At 39.2% G+C, this 15,523-nt stretch overlaps 1 protein-coding gene across 6 annotated transcripts in view; it reads right to left on the bottom strand.

Annotated features, from left to right (window-relative positions):
* The window catches only part of LOC125766968 (protein O-mannosyl-transferase Tmtc3), a 169,060-nt gene extending 153,840 nt beyond the window's left edge, over positions 1-15,220 (bottom strand). Inside the window, exons 1-2 of one of the 6 annotated variants that reach the window (XM_049433118.1) lie at positions 14,861-15,220; positions 13,165-13,865 (exon numbers count right to left, since the gene is read on the bottom strand). The gene's annotated coding sequence lies outside the window, so the exon portion shown is untranslated. The other 5 variants (XM_049433117.1, XM_049433119.1, XM_049433116.1 and 2 more) reach the window with 5 other exon arrangements.
* Between the last annotated feature and the right edge of the window lie 303 nt (positions 15,221-15,523).

Below are 15,523 nucleotides of genomic sequence, written 5' to 3'. Positions count from 1 at the left end.
GGGAGCTACATTTCGTAGCCAAACAAACGCCCGCTTTGAGGATGGTGAGGTGAGGTCCGGTTTTTCCTTAGGCAAGCTAAATTCTATCTTACTTTGTGAGTATGAGAGAAACCTTGTTCTTGGCAATAGTTCAGCATTAGGCCGACGAATACTGCCAGCGGATGATAAACTTTTGCCAAAGTGGTTTAAATACCTCGAGGAAGAAGATAAGCAAAAACCGAATGAGCATATTTTATTTGCATCAATGGATAATCATCATCGCAAGAAAAAGATCTTTTTCGAGAAACAAAATAATAATCATGAAGAAAAAAAAAACACTTGGAAAACAAGTTACGTCTTTGTGTGAAAAATTAATCTTAACCACCATTTATCGGTGGGGTTTAACCACAACAACCACAACTCAACACAAAAGTTGTTTAATAGATTGGAAATTTATCGATAATAATAAATTCGTGCCACACTTTCCATTTTGTTCCTGCAAAACCAACCCGGTTCAACAACCAGACAAACGGGGTTTTTTTGCGAGAGAGAAAAAAATCGATCCTTTCGGACGGGTTTTCATCACTTATCTGATATACGAAAACCACACACACACACACAATCTCACCTTTCCCTCCCGTAAAATCTGTTTTTCGTTTAAAATCGACATCAAAGTGAGTTTCGGCAAAAAAGGTGAAACCAATCAAGATATAATCGTGATATTCCCAGCCTCGGTGGAAAATTGTTCACGCAATACATTTCCTCGTCGGTTGGGTATATAATTTTCTACGATTATTGGCTCAAGAATATATTCGTCAAAAAAAAACGTAAAAAAAATATAACCAAAAACCAAAGCATTGAACGCTAACTGATGATGTCCGTTTTTAAAAGCATTACAAGAAGGCACGTTGGGGAGTTTTTTTTTTGTTAATAAAATGTCGCATTTGCCTCAACGATTTGGTAGAATAGTAAAATGGAAGCAGAAAATACCTTCCACATCCAGCAAAAAAGAGCCCCCAAGGTCATTTCGTTAAACGCCTGGACGACATAAACGGGGCGCGACAGCTGTGACGATTCTGGCACCATTTTTTCTCCCCAAAACATTTGTCTTTGTGTGCGTGTTTCGTGGGTTCTTTTTTTTTTTGGTTTTTGGTTATCGTTCTCTGTAACCTTTGGCATTGCTGAAGGAAAGCTAGTTACTTGATCGTCAATGCAATGTGCGAGTTGGTTTTGTATGTGTAACAGCAGGCAGCTTGGCTGAGCTGCGAAGAAATGCGAACGTGCGAAAGATCTCAAAAAATGTCTCCTTCGCGAAATGAATGCAAAAGAAAAAAAATGGCCAACAGCCCAAAAGAGCGTTGACGAGCAAAAAAAAAAACACACCAACACCACCGAGAGGCCACATCGCCAACTGCCAGCGGCATTTAAAATGAATGGTACCGGGAAAGCAAAGATGAAATTTAGCACCACGATGTCGTGCTGAATTTTAAGTGCCACTCCTTGTGCGTATCGTCCATCGTCCATCGGTGAAAGTTTTGCACGTTTCATTCGTCCGGGGGAAATAAAAGGTGAACAAAAAAAACACCCTCCCCATCAGGCACTACAACGAGCGGTACTCGAAACAGGCAGCAACAGGCCGCCTTTTTCCGGTTGCTTCCGCATCCGGAAAACTGGAGCAAAAAGACCACTGTTTTTGTATCTTTTTTTTTATTTTTCCCCCAAAAAAATCGCGAAACCTTACGTCAGCGAATGGAGTCGAAAAGTCTGGACCACCGTCGATTCGCACATGGCCATGATCAGAGTGTGGGCTTAAAGTGGTAGCGAACCAAAAACAAAAATTGCACGCAAAAATTTCCGTGCACGAGCTGTCCTGGTGAACGTGGTGACCGAGGAGTTTTTTGGTGTCTTTGAAAGCAAAAGCGAGGAATGAAAAAAAAAAAAAAATAAAACGAAACGACCAAAAAAGCAAATCACTAACTGGACAAGCCTATAAAAAGGATACGGCTTCAAGGCGGATGAACAAATCGGGACGCATTTTTACGCTTCGCACGACATTTCCAACCCAAAAGCGCCGATCGGCTGAGACTTATGGCCAATTTTCTTCCCGTTCTAACTATGGCGGGACACAGAGGCAAAGACTAATTTTCACGCTTCGCATTGGTTCGCTGCTTCGTTTGTTTTTGTTTCAGTTTTTTGAAAGATGTGGACAAAATATTAATAAAGCATCGCAAGGTCCGTAAGCTCCGCTAGTCGAAAGCAAAGTTCATGCGGTTTTTTTCAGACGAACAATGAAGTACACAAGGAAAAACCCCTACTGACAGCACTCACATGGAAAACCACTCCAAAGTAACTGTGGTCGACAAAGAGAGAACAAAGAGAAAAAAATGGCACTCCACTTTAAACGCTCGTCTATCGGTTCTAAACCGTTGGGTAGTATGATTCTGTTCCCATGAAAAGTGATCCAACTCCCGAAAGATCTTAGCGAGCGAAAGTGTATTGAGAAAAATGAAATGAAACAGTAAAATTTGCCTTCCGTACGGCAAACATTATACTATCCAGATTGAAGCTTTTCTACACCTTTTTTTCAAAATGGTGCAAAAAACGAGAAAAAACGCAAGGATTTACATCACCCCCGTTACAAATGGTTTATGGCGCACACAGTTTGGACATTCGACCAGGGCACTGTTTGCCCCTTTTAAGGTCGACACAAACCGTACGTCTCCGTTTTATATCACCACTTAAACGCACATGCTAGCGCTGGTAGTGGACAAAAAAAAAGCAAAAACCAAAAAAAGCCACATGAACCGGGCCCGAGGTTGAACAGATCATGCAGTTCTAAAGGTTTGTTTTTTTTTTTGAAAACGAGAGCAACATGAAATGGAAACAAAGGGAGACAATAGCCCCAGGACACTTTTCTCGTAAACTTGAGAAGTAGCAGGTTTTCTAAACGATACTACCCGGACCTTCATTTGAACCTTTTGCATTGGTGTAAAAGATTGAAAACGCTTTGCATTAAAATGGTGCATAAAAAACCGGAAAAAATGAAAGAAAAAAATTATGCTATTTTTGAAACATTTATTTTTTTGTATATTTACAGATATTAAGAAATTTATTATTTTTCTTAATAATTTTACATTTGTCTAAGGAAAAAAAATCGAGATTAACAGAAATAATAACTTGAAAATATTTTATTTTATTTTATTTTATTTTAATATTTTTCTAAGTTTCTATCCAAGGGTAAAATGTCGATGATGTTTTCTAGAAGCCTTATCAAACATAAGGATTAAACTAAACTTGTCTGATTCAATAATCTCTCTTGATTTCTAGTATATTTTCTAAAATATTGCCAAACTTTGTTTGAAGAAACAAAAACATAATTGATTTCCGTCACTGTATTCGAAGAACTCAATTAATTTCTGTACTTCATGGAACTACAATTTTAAACAAATATTTAATTGTCATTTAAATGCTTTTTGCAGTAATTAAAAATCTCTTCTAGCTTGAAAAGAATTAAACGTTTTTGAAGGGATTTACCCTAAAAGTTAAATTGAGAAAAAAAATCCGCAATTCCCAGCTTTAATCAATACGATGATAAAAGCATATATTTTTAGTAAACGCTTTCGCAGTGCTTTACGTGCTAATTTTTCCAATCAAACCGTACACGTTAAATAGAAAAAAAACACCTATACAGCAAACACGATTCACCAACAAAAACTTAAACCACTCCTGTTCAACGACACCGATGAAAAGCCCAAAGTCGAGTAAAAGGCAAACCATATCATGATTAAAATAACCTTCGCATGCATAATCCAGCCCGGCAGCAGCGGTCACGAACGGCTGGCGAAGATGCTCATCATCGGCAGTCTCAAAGCCCCCGAACGAGGGCTGGAAAATTATGAATAATCCATTGTATAATGCACTTTCCGGTGAGCCCCGGGTTGAGCGAACCGAACAAAGGGACTCTGCGAGGGGAATAATTTAAAATAAAAAGAAGGCAACAAAAAACATGGACAAGAAACAAGCTTCAGCAGCAACGCGCGAGAGATGGCAAAGAATACTATCGTTTCTTCACTGTCATGGAAAAGCATGTGGAGTGAAAGAGCTTTAAGTTGCCGTTGTAATATATTCCTTCAACCTTCGCCAGCACACACATGCATCCAAAGGAATTGAATTAATTTTCTCGCACATCGTAGCGCGGACTTAGCGACTTATTAACTAACATCCCAAGGAAAATCATACAACAGTTTCCCACGGTCCGGAAAAAGGGACGCAACATCAGCAACGACACAAAGCACACGGTTGCACACGGTTACGGCACACACTCACACACATACAGTACCTTCGCACGTCCGAAGTTTGGGATGCTAAAGTTAGCATCCTCACTGGGTCAGGCCACAGTGCCGCGTTGTATCCCGGGGTAGCTTCGGATCCGTTTCCTTGGCAAACAACCGTTCAAGTCACGTCAACGGCTAGCCAGGCACGAACTACGAGGTTGACTTTTATTCACACAGAGGCAAGCAGGACGAAAAGAAAAACACACGACGGGAAAACCAAGGTGGAACGAGGGTGGAAAACTGAACCGAAGATGGAAAATGGTCACGGGCCCGGCTCATTAGTTTTTGGGTGGGTGGTCCAATGGTTCGAAGTGTCTGTCTTGTGGGACTCACATCGCGCGATAGAATGGACGGAAAACTTCTCTCCACCACAAAGCCACCCACCCGCGGCCTACTCCCACAGATGATGCTCCGTTGGGATGGCTATAGCGAAAGTTTCCTTTTTATCTTCCTTTTATTCCCACCACGCCCGTACTTGTGTGCAAGCAAACGGGCCACTACCACACCCTACCCGAAAAGTTGTTCCTTTCGTTCGGGTCATAAGAAGGAATGCAAGGAAAATGTGAGCTTGAAACGAACCGCAACGAGTTATAGGAATGGATCCCCCCGCGAGAGGGGTGGAACCTCATCCCATGAAGAGATGTTAGCGCGGCAATGGAAAATCGATAAAGGTGAAAGATTTTGCCACTGCATCAAACCAAAAAAAAAAAACGCCGCGCCATTACATTACGCAAATTCCCGGGGGCCCACAAGGAAAATTCCGCGCACTAATAATCATTCATGATGGGGCTGCCGAATGATATTTATGCTCTCGCGAGAATGCTTCACATTGCTTTCCTACCGGGATTGAATGATGTTTTGCCCGTGGGGAAGGGCGTGTAAAGTTTTTAGCCTGTGGATGATATGGGTGGTTCGAAGGAAAAACCAGTGAAAAATATGATATGCTTTAATGCGAGTATTTTCAGTAAAGTTTTATAAAAACATATTTCCTGCATTGTGTAATAGCATGCAATGTTAAACATATAAATGTTTTAAATCTGGCATTATTTTGCGCTTCGAGCTTTAGAATTTTAAATATGTTTTATCTTTGAAAATTAAATAGTTCGAAAATCAAACAGGGATACAATTTAAAGCAAAAATATTTTAGTTTTAAAATGATTTTATCTTTTCAATAATTTTCTCAACATATCCCAATTAATTTTTACAACAGTATCTTTGTTTAAACTAAGGACTGTGAGTATCGATTAATTTAGAATATATTTCATTTAACTAAAATTTCATAAAAATAAGTAAAATTGCACCCAGACGTAGCTAATAAAACATTCTAACGGCGCTCATATGCTGCTGATTTTATTCACCATCCTGTTTGCTCGTTTTATTTCGTGTTGTTTGTGTAACCAATATCGTTAATCGAATCCTTATCGTGGAAAAAAAGCTCAATCCATCACACTGAGTTGCACCAACTGAAATTGGGTATTGGGCAGCAAGATAAATTGATTTCAGTCACGAATTCCAAATGAATCTAGTTGATTAATATATTTCACCTGATGCACGGAAAGAAACACGAATATCTGTATAAAGCAATTCTCAACCCAAAGCAGTAACTGTGACTTCATTTTTCTTTTTACTAAAATGCAGAGGCATTCAGAGAAAGGTAGATATCTAAACATTTTAAATAATATAACATTGGCTACATGGATACTTACTTACTTAATATTATTTAAAAAAAACATTACTAATTTACATATAAAAATATGCAATAATCTTCCTTTATATGAAAATTACATCCTGTTATTTTATGTTTTTCATTTTCATCAAAAAAATTTCATCATTTATTACAAAACTGGCCTGACCTAAAAATGAAGCTTTCATTATTGAAGTTGGTGATTTAATAAGTTGTAAATATGTTAACAATAACCTAATCAATGAACTGCTGTAAAATTCCTACTCCAATCTGCTGTTTCATAACACACGAAAATGCAATTACTAGCATAAATCGGATCTATTGAGTCTAATTAAAAGCCAATCATGTGCAATGGTTCGTAATGTAAATTCTCTCACACCGGACGCAATTGAGAGTAAAGTGGACAAAGGGGTGGGAAAAAAGCACCAACATCATCACCATCATGCACACCCGCCGATAGGAAACTAAATACTTTCAATTATTCCACTCGATAGGGTCAAACATTGGCCAAAAATGTACTTGTAATTAAACAACTGCCTCCATTACTGATACGCGTGCAGTCTCCATTATCGGATGACAACACAAACACGCACACAGACAAAAAAAAAGTTGACCTCAAAAATGGGATATCGTGGAAGAGTTCAAAATGGAGAAAATCACCTTTTGGAGTGGCCGTTTTCAGCTATAAATGTAGAATGCTGTTATTCATTTGCACATCAACTTTAAGTGCCTCGGGAGAAAAATATCTGTACTTTAATCAGCTGGACGTTTGCCTCAGTCGTTGTTGGTTTTCGAAATAAAATTAACTATCATTTCATTACCACAACACTGACCACCATGCCCGGCACACTACACATCGCAACATCCAGACACAAAACCTCCATTTCCATCATGGAAAGCTTCTGGAAAGTGAGCTTCTTGGCGGGAATGTTTTGGGTGAAGTTATCAGATGGCTCGTGTTTCGACTGTGCCGTGCCAGAATCCCATCAGAATTTCATTGTTATTTTTCAGTTACACGAAAGTTATATTAAATTTTCTCACTCTCACATCCTTTGCCACATCCCCGCCCATAACTCCTTGTCCTTGTGCTGTGCCTCAACGCGAACCCACCAACATCGTACGAAAAAGCTAACTTTTCACTCACAATGCCTTTTTCGCAGCGTTCTTTTTTTTTAACCACACAGTGCCGCTTTCTTGATACTCATCACAAAACGTTGCTGTTTGCCTCCAATAGAGCACACCGACGTCGCTTCCAGTTCGGAAAAGCCTTAACTTTCTTCGTCAATTGCTTCGGGCTATTGGTTGTGTTGGGAAAACTGGTTTTCTCGCACACTAACACAAACACACACGCACATGTACACCAAATATAACAAGAAAACATACTTTTTACTTATGTTTTCGTTTGTATGAGGTTGTTACCTAAATGTTACCCAGCAGAAATGAACTCGACACCGAACAACAACAAACCAACAAAAACCAACAAAAAAATAGAAGGAAAATTTTGAAAAGACGCAGGACATAAACAACTAGCAGGACGTACTTTAGCGGTTCTTATGGATATGGGAAAAAAGAGCAAAAACCTACTCCGATATCAAGCTTCCTTGATAACTTTGTAACATTTAGAACAGCGAGGGCAAAAAAGCAGGGAGTGGAACAGGGTTTTCCAAACAGTTTTTTTTTCAGTGATGGACCGAGACACGGGTGTCGATATGGAACTTTTCGTGTTACGAAGCCGACAATCGACGAACGAATGCAAGTCGAAATGTAGGTAAGGTTTTTTGGGGAGAAAATAAAACAAAATCTTCTATGCAACTTTACCAAAGTGCAAGATAAGACACAAACACTGCTGACGTCCAACAAGTCGCGTGCTTTGTACTTATTTAGTTTCGTTTAGTAAAAGCATGCTGCAAGAAGATGCAAAAATGGCTCCCAAAATTAATCCCGATACGAATTACGAAGACGGGTAAGACAAACTTTTATCGTTGAATCAAAACAAAAGCTACCTTTATGTGAGCAATACATCATACTCTGCTGAAAAATCAATGATTTTTTTGTTTTTTTTTTTTTTTTGCTCGGTTAGAACGGCCTGGCCGTATCAAGACTTATTTTACCAGGAGCAGGATAGTCAGTCCATGCTACGGGGGGAAGGTCCGGATGGGATTTGAACCCGGTCCCTGCCGTGTGGACGGGCGCCGTTTTTCACATGCACCACCGGGCCGCCCCTTTTTTTGTTTTATTCATCTAGGAAAAAAAATCTTTTCTCAGTCTTTAAGTGGCGGCGTGTTGTAAGATTTAAAAAAAATGAACGTTTGATTTAAAATGAAAAATCTTTCAAACTGCAACACTTAAATTCGAACATAAAACAATAAAGTGACAGAAATTTGAATTGTTTGTATAAAATAACCTTTTATCGAAATGAAAAGAGTTTATAAACAGTTAAAAGTTTGGGAAAGGAAATTTGTGAAGATATACTCTAAACCCGAGTTACTCAAGTTAGTCTGAATATGATGAAAACTTGACATCACAGGAGAACTCATTGAGACACTTTTTTTAACATATTTATCCACGCACAAAAGCGCCTTTTATGAAACTGTTTCAAATTTTATTAGATGTTTACACACGAAAAATTGAAATTAGAATATATAAAACACAATGAAAAAAATTCTAAGAATTTTAATAACAATAAAAACAAAGGTTTTTTCCAAAGGTTTTTTTTAAAAGGTTTTTTCATATGCGTAAAGATAAGCAAAACAAAAACATTGTTTGAAATTTAAAATGATGTTTCCATTCATCAACGAAATGTGAAACATGAAGCTGAAACCCTCATAAATCTGAAATCCGACACAAAACAAACAGATATTGAGTTAATGGAAACAATCTCTATGGCCGTGTGTAACGCAATAGCGCTCATTATAAATCAAACACAGATGTTCTTAGAAACCACCATTGCTTAGGCATCATTACAAACAAATTTCCACCACACTCTATTACTACGGCACAGGGAAAAATATCCACCTCCAAGCAGCAGCATCAACAGAGAAATTAATTCCCCTCCTGTCGTATTGTCCATTGATAGCCAACCATGCACGCTTGCCAAACACTTTCACGACGAAAATTGAAATGATACGCACAAAACCAGCTTTGATCTCGAGCGAAGCGAGCTTTCCATTCCAGCCGGTTTGGTGGGAGAATCAGGAAAACGGGCCGCATTTTACAACGGATTTCCCTTTCATCTTCGTTACCCCTTGAGGGGTTGTATTTTTGTGTATTTTTTTTTTTTGTTGGGTTCTTTCAATTCCCACCCATTGGGCCAAAGAACAAGTGCGGCAAGTTTTAAGATGATGATTTTGCTCTTAAAGGTAACTTAAACGTAAGCATTTTCATAAAAAAAGCTCCAGCTTCGGTGGGTGGTAACGATAGGGCTGATGATGGAAATCAGTCTCAAAGGAACGGTATGGCAACCGGAAATCGCTCCATTTTCCTGTGCCTGAATCGGCATCCGGTACAGCAGTTGGTAGCTTTTTCTGTTCCATGCTCCATTTTGTGGAATTGAAAACATTCAAGGCATGAAATTGCTTTAAAATATAAAGAACAGAACAAAGCCGAAAAGCAGCCAACGAAGCCGTTGTAACCTGTCAAGGGCGCGCGATCGAAATGGGGGAAAAAATGGAAGTACACAAATACCCATGGCAGGCACCAGCAGCAGCTTATACTCTACACGTTTCACCATTTTATTGCGACTGCATTACGATTGCTACCAGTGGGCGGTGGTATCGTAAAACCTGGTGCTAAGAAAAACCCTTCTAATTCACTGCAAAACTCATTCCAACCGACCGAAGTTTTTGCCAAAGTTGGTGCCGTGTCAAACAATCACATAAATATAAACCTATGGGCTCCGCCAGGGGGAAACGAGAGGCAACTTGTAAAAGCAAACCAAATTCTTTACATGTACAAAATTGAGCATAAAGTTAAAAATAATTTTCATTTTTCGATTCACTTTCATTACACCGCACAGCGGATTCTATCGTGATAAGGCTGAAAAGATGAAAATCATTTGTTCAAATACTGATTCGTTGTAGTGGGGGATTCCGTGTTTTTTGACGGATTTTTGTGTGTCAAATGCACCCCTGTACAAAACATAAAATGAATCGAGTATAAAGAACTGTTAACCGAATGGTCATGACGAGCCTGATCATATCAGAATTAGAGTTTATCAAATTTAATTATTCATTGATCCATTTAGTGTACTGTGGAAAGAGGAATTAAGGGTATCCTAAGAACTGACACTAACGTAGCAAACATTCAGACTTTTCGATCGATTAATTGACGAGGCGAAGTTAAAATATTCACAGAAATTATTGAAGTTCCACATCAAGCAGATTCGTTAAGGATATACAATTGCTTCAAGTTAAAGAGCCAAAAAAAATTCTATTTCTGATAATTCGTTTTGTAGCAAAATTATCCAATCTAGCCAACAAATCAGATTATCCTGATCAATTTATATGCCAATAATTTTTCGTTACTCACTTTAAGTTACGCAGTGTGTTCAGGAAGTAGAAAAACCTAACAGACAACATGTACAATAGTCAAATTAATTTGTGACTCCAGGGACCTTGTTCAGTTATTCCAAAGACAGCAAGACTGACATCAAGGTATTGATGTCTTATTGAACTAAAACATACACTAAACACTTTAACACATACAGAGTAGGCGAACTCTTGTGAAGGCTGCTTACAAAGGAATTCTAGGATTTTTGGTCAAATAACCCAGGAGTCACGGATCTCTGTCGTACGGATCACATCATCACTCAATGGAGTATAGTTATTCATGGAATGCCTTATACACGCTTTCTAAAGGCACACAATATATCAATAAAAATACTCAGGACATAGACACTTCTCCATTTGTAGCAGTTGTCACAGTTTTTTTTTGTTGCTAAGTTTGGCAATTAGCTTCAGTTTTGGTGGACAGAGATATCCTCAGAAACGCCTCAGACACGCGATATAAATATTCTCAGAAAGATCCTCATTCTCAAGATCGTCTTAATGGTAATAAAAAAAGATGTCCTCAGAAAGTGTGGGGACGCAGAATTTGGGAGTATAGCAGATACATAGTTGAAGAAGTTGGAAATACTACCATGTCTTAGGTCAGAAGTGCTCACAAAGATTGACTTCTGGTGCTTTTAAGGTATATCTTAAACAGTTGCGACACTTCCAACCTGAGAAGTTTAACCATCATTAGGTATAGTGATGAAGATCTGATAGAATGCTGATTTAAGGGCCGTGTAGAACTATATCACCTAGAATCTTCCTCTTTCTTGGATTTACGGCCTCAAGGTCATGCCGGCTATTTCTGGCTTACTAGAATTATTTTTACCACATAGCTGGAGAGTCACTCCTTGCTATGGTGGGACCGGATGGGATTTCATACGCTAAAATTGATCGCCTAGAATATTTATAGTTAATAATAAGCGTTCGGAACCTTAAGGAGACAAGCCTCATCAAACCTTCATGAATTGACTATACTAGTAGTTAGAAAAAATTGTTTAATAAAGAACCAAATATTAGACATAAAAAAACATTAAATGAGCTTAGTAAAGTCAACGTTTAAATTTGAGTTCTTAAATAGAATGGCTAAATGTAGCTACAATTAACAAAGTTAGGAATGTATTTACCATTTTCGACGAAGAGCCACAAGGAATGTGCCACAATAAATGCCGGAATAAATATTTTATAATTAAAAACCAGAGGTTGCAAAAATAAAATATTTTTCAGCTCATCTAAACGACGTCAAACCGCCATTTTCAAGCGTATCTGATCGAACACGTGAAAGGAATCATCTTGATGGGGTCAGCAGAATCAATAAAATTAAACCCACCCTTTCCCCCCTTCTTCGCCCCCACCGCTCTACCGTCGTCCCACAAAATGGGTGGCCGCTAATGGCCACGCAACATTTGCTCACATATCGAAACCCGAAATTGGAGGCGTACTGGAATCCTAACCGTACACCGCAATACCTCTCCAACACGCTGCCGCCACTCTGTACGGGTTTTTGCTGCTAATGGTCTCGATAAATCCGATCTAATTAAGACACACTCTTGGTCCAGCGGAAAACCACAACACGGTAAGAGAAGGAGAATCCGGTTGCCGGTTGGGTGGAAACGTGATGAAAGATACTATTCCTCGCCCGGGGGACAAAAGGGAGCGGTTTGTAGGGCGGAAGAGGGAACGCTGGACAGGAGATTGGTGAAATATTTATTACAGTAATAAGTCCTATCAGTCGTCGTAAATCAGTCCTTCCTTCGATCCACTCGGTTTCGGTGTCGTCTTACCCACCCTGTCTGCGCCCTTCCATATCGGGCGGCTGATATCGAATGAATTCGATTAATTATTCCATCGACACCGTACCCAACAACCGACCATGCACGAGATGACCGGGGTACGGAGCATCGATGCGTGCTGATTCATTCAACACAGCCTATTTTGCACTTTCCGATTTTACCACAAGAAAATCTTAACCAACTGCTGTGTTGCCAACTCAAAACGAATGAAAATCCGTGCCTTTTGCCGTTGCTTCGAAAAGGGATGAAAACTCGTCCCCAATACCAGGTTGTCAAGTGGAATGTCATTCTAGTGTAAAAGGGGTGGGAAATGAAAATGCATCACTGCTTCAGTGTTAAAGGACACTCTAAGGACACATCGCTACGGGAGGGAAACACCATATGGTGCTAGGTACCCCTTGGACTTTCACAAACGTTGTCATCTGCAAGACGAGAAAAGGAAGAATCTAAACTCACGACAAACACACATACACTCCAGATAGGATTGAATTACATATCCATCAAACAGTACGCACACCGACACCAGACACACACACACAAACACATAAGAAGAAGGCAGTTAAAAGCTCGTCACGAAGTAAGCTGTGGTAGTAAGTTAAAAAAAAGGAAAATAGGAAAATTCTCCAATACGTTAACTGCACTACTAGCCTACTTTTCTTCATTCCTGGCACAGTTGTATTCCTGACTCAATTATTAGACAGAAGACGTTGATAGGGGTTGTTAAAAAGGAAAATAAATTATCAGTTTCATTTGCGGTTATTTTTCCCAAATAAGAAGAAAATTCTGGAAAACTGAATGCATAATATTTTACTGAACTGGCTACTTACAAAACCACAATCTCTCGTTTGCTTCCTTATTATTTTTTTGTCGCCTTTCTTTTATCTTCCTCTCACTCTCGCACTTTATTTTGTAATGAGGAATTTTCTTTCGCGAAAATTATTAGTAATTTTAGGCTGCATTCGCAAACGCACCTGCAACGCTTCTAAATCTAAAGCTTCCTTCTTCTGCACATTTTAACAAACAAATACTTTTATCAACACTTTTCCTTTCGTTCGCACTGGAAAACACGGCATACCGTTAAAGAAACTAACACTTTTCCGGGAATGGATTTTCAGGGAGTGCAGTGGAAAATGGGAATGGAAAATGCACACTTCATCCCTTTTTTGAATGCGGTTGACACACCATTTCTTTTACAAACTACAAGCACATCGACTACACGGCACACATCTAGAAACATATACACTGCTTTAGCCAATTTATACACACACACGCACACACGTTTACACACTTCTAGTGCTACTAGATTCGCCACTGCACTGGGAGAAGAAGCACCACACGAACTTTTCAAGCAAGTAACGAAGTATACGCAGCTTTCGAGCCAGTGGATTTTCCACGATTTTCTTTTGAATTTTTTTTTTTGTTGCTCTAAAAGTTCTGCTCTAAATTCTAAAACACACACACACGCACGCGATTTTTAAACAACAATTTGACGAGAACGAAAATTAAGCTAGTGCGAGCTGTAAGGTATCTGTTGTAGAGAAAAAAATTAAGATATTGTTTTAATTACATTTAGGCATTTTGATAAGTGTAAATATTATTTTTGTTTGATAGCAGTAACTTTGCGAAATGGGGCAAAACTCCAAGTTCTTGCTGAACTTTAACGAGGTGCCGATGCGAGAGAAAAAGAAAGAGAGAGAGCGTAGCTCTACGTTCCGAAATAGTGGCACATAAAAACATTGAAAATACAAGAGTACAGAGCATTTAAAAGACCTTTAATGGTACAAGTCCGCAACACTAGTCACATTAAACAGTTTCATCAAACAATGCACAATTCAGCATTTGAATAAAATATGCTATTTTATGAAAAATTTGCATCAGCAAATCGCTCACACAAACACCGTCTCGCTCTAAACAAATCTTGTTTTGACATTTCCCACATACGGCACTCCCATTAACCACTTGTTTCGGTAGCCAAAAAAGCGTGAATAAACGGCACCCATCGGAGCTTTCCTTCTGTGCCGTGAACGGTATTTGATTACTTTCTGCCTGTCCCATTGATTTCGTACCGGAAGAGATAACTTTTCACTAATTGTCACCGTCCTGCACCACCTAAATCGCACCAGACGCTGCGGAAACAATCTGCAGACACATTTTAAACGCGGCCGAGAACGGCACGGTTTCCATCCGAACGGACGTGTTTGTCACTTGTTTTCTACGGTCCGGCAATAGTAATTCAATTACACCGCACATTCCCGGTTCAATCAGCACAATCTTTCACCTGTTTTCACCTGTTTTTCTTTCAAGAACTCTCCCGCACCAACCTGCTGACCGAAATGCAGAAACTTCTTCATCGAATTTTATCTGTCAATTTGGGAAAACGTCTGACGCAGACGTTTGACCTTGCAGACAGCTGCGCTCTCTCGCTTGTGCGTTCCCGTTCTCGCTCCCTCTCTTTCTTGCTAGCGTGCTCGCACATCCGCTCTCACCATACGTCTGACGCGTGACGTATCAGTTTAAACCGACCGTTGAGAAAATCTGACGCACCGAAAGAAAACCTGTGCGTTGGTTATAAGGGTAAGTTTCTTTGGAAACAAATTTGAACCGTAGCACAAACTGAGACACTTCCGTTCGCGAGTAAAGTGACCGACAGACTGAAGCATTCGGTATCACATGATCGAGCCTTTTGTGTTCTGTAACGGTACAGAAGGGAGAGCTTCGTATCGGGTACGACGGAACTGCATCCGTTTCGGGACGAGTATGCGCCGTGTTTAAAGTAGCTAGAGGGGAAATGAACAAAATGCTGTCAGTCCGAACAGCAACGAGCTGTTGCATGTTAAGGGTTTTTGGATATTTTTTTGTAAAGAAGATATTTTTTTAAAAAACGACTTTTCTGTACGGTTTGAAGTAACTAAGCAAATAACTGCTGGAAATCACTTAATAAATAAATTTACTTGTTTCTTAACCTTATATTCTGTCATAATCGTAGTTAAAACCATTACTGTTCTCAATTAATCATAAATTAGAAAATGGCAAACATAATAAAATAAAATAAAGAGGAAACTAAATAAAAATGACAAAAATACGATGACCATTTCAAAATAAATATCACACATTCCCCGCCGGCAAACTGACAGCATTTTTCTCCTAACATCCTTAAAATTTCCCCACCGAAACGAACAAACGCAT

This window comes from Anopheles funestus, chromosome 3RL (assembly GCF_943734845.2).
Source record: "Anopheles funestus chromosome 3RL, idAnoFuneDA-416_04, whole genome shotgun sequence".
In the NCBI taxonomy this organism is placed as follows: Eukaryota; Metazoa; Arthropoda; class Insecta; order Diptera; family Culicidae; genus Anopheles; species Anopheles funestus.
Note: the sequence above shows the minus strand (reverse complement) of the source record. Positions and strands in the feature narration are given on the sequence as shown.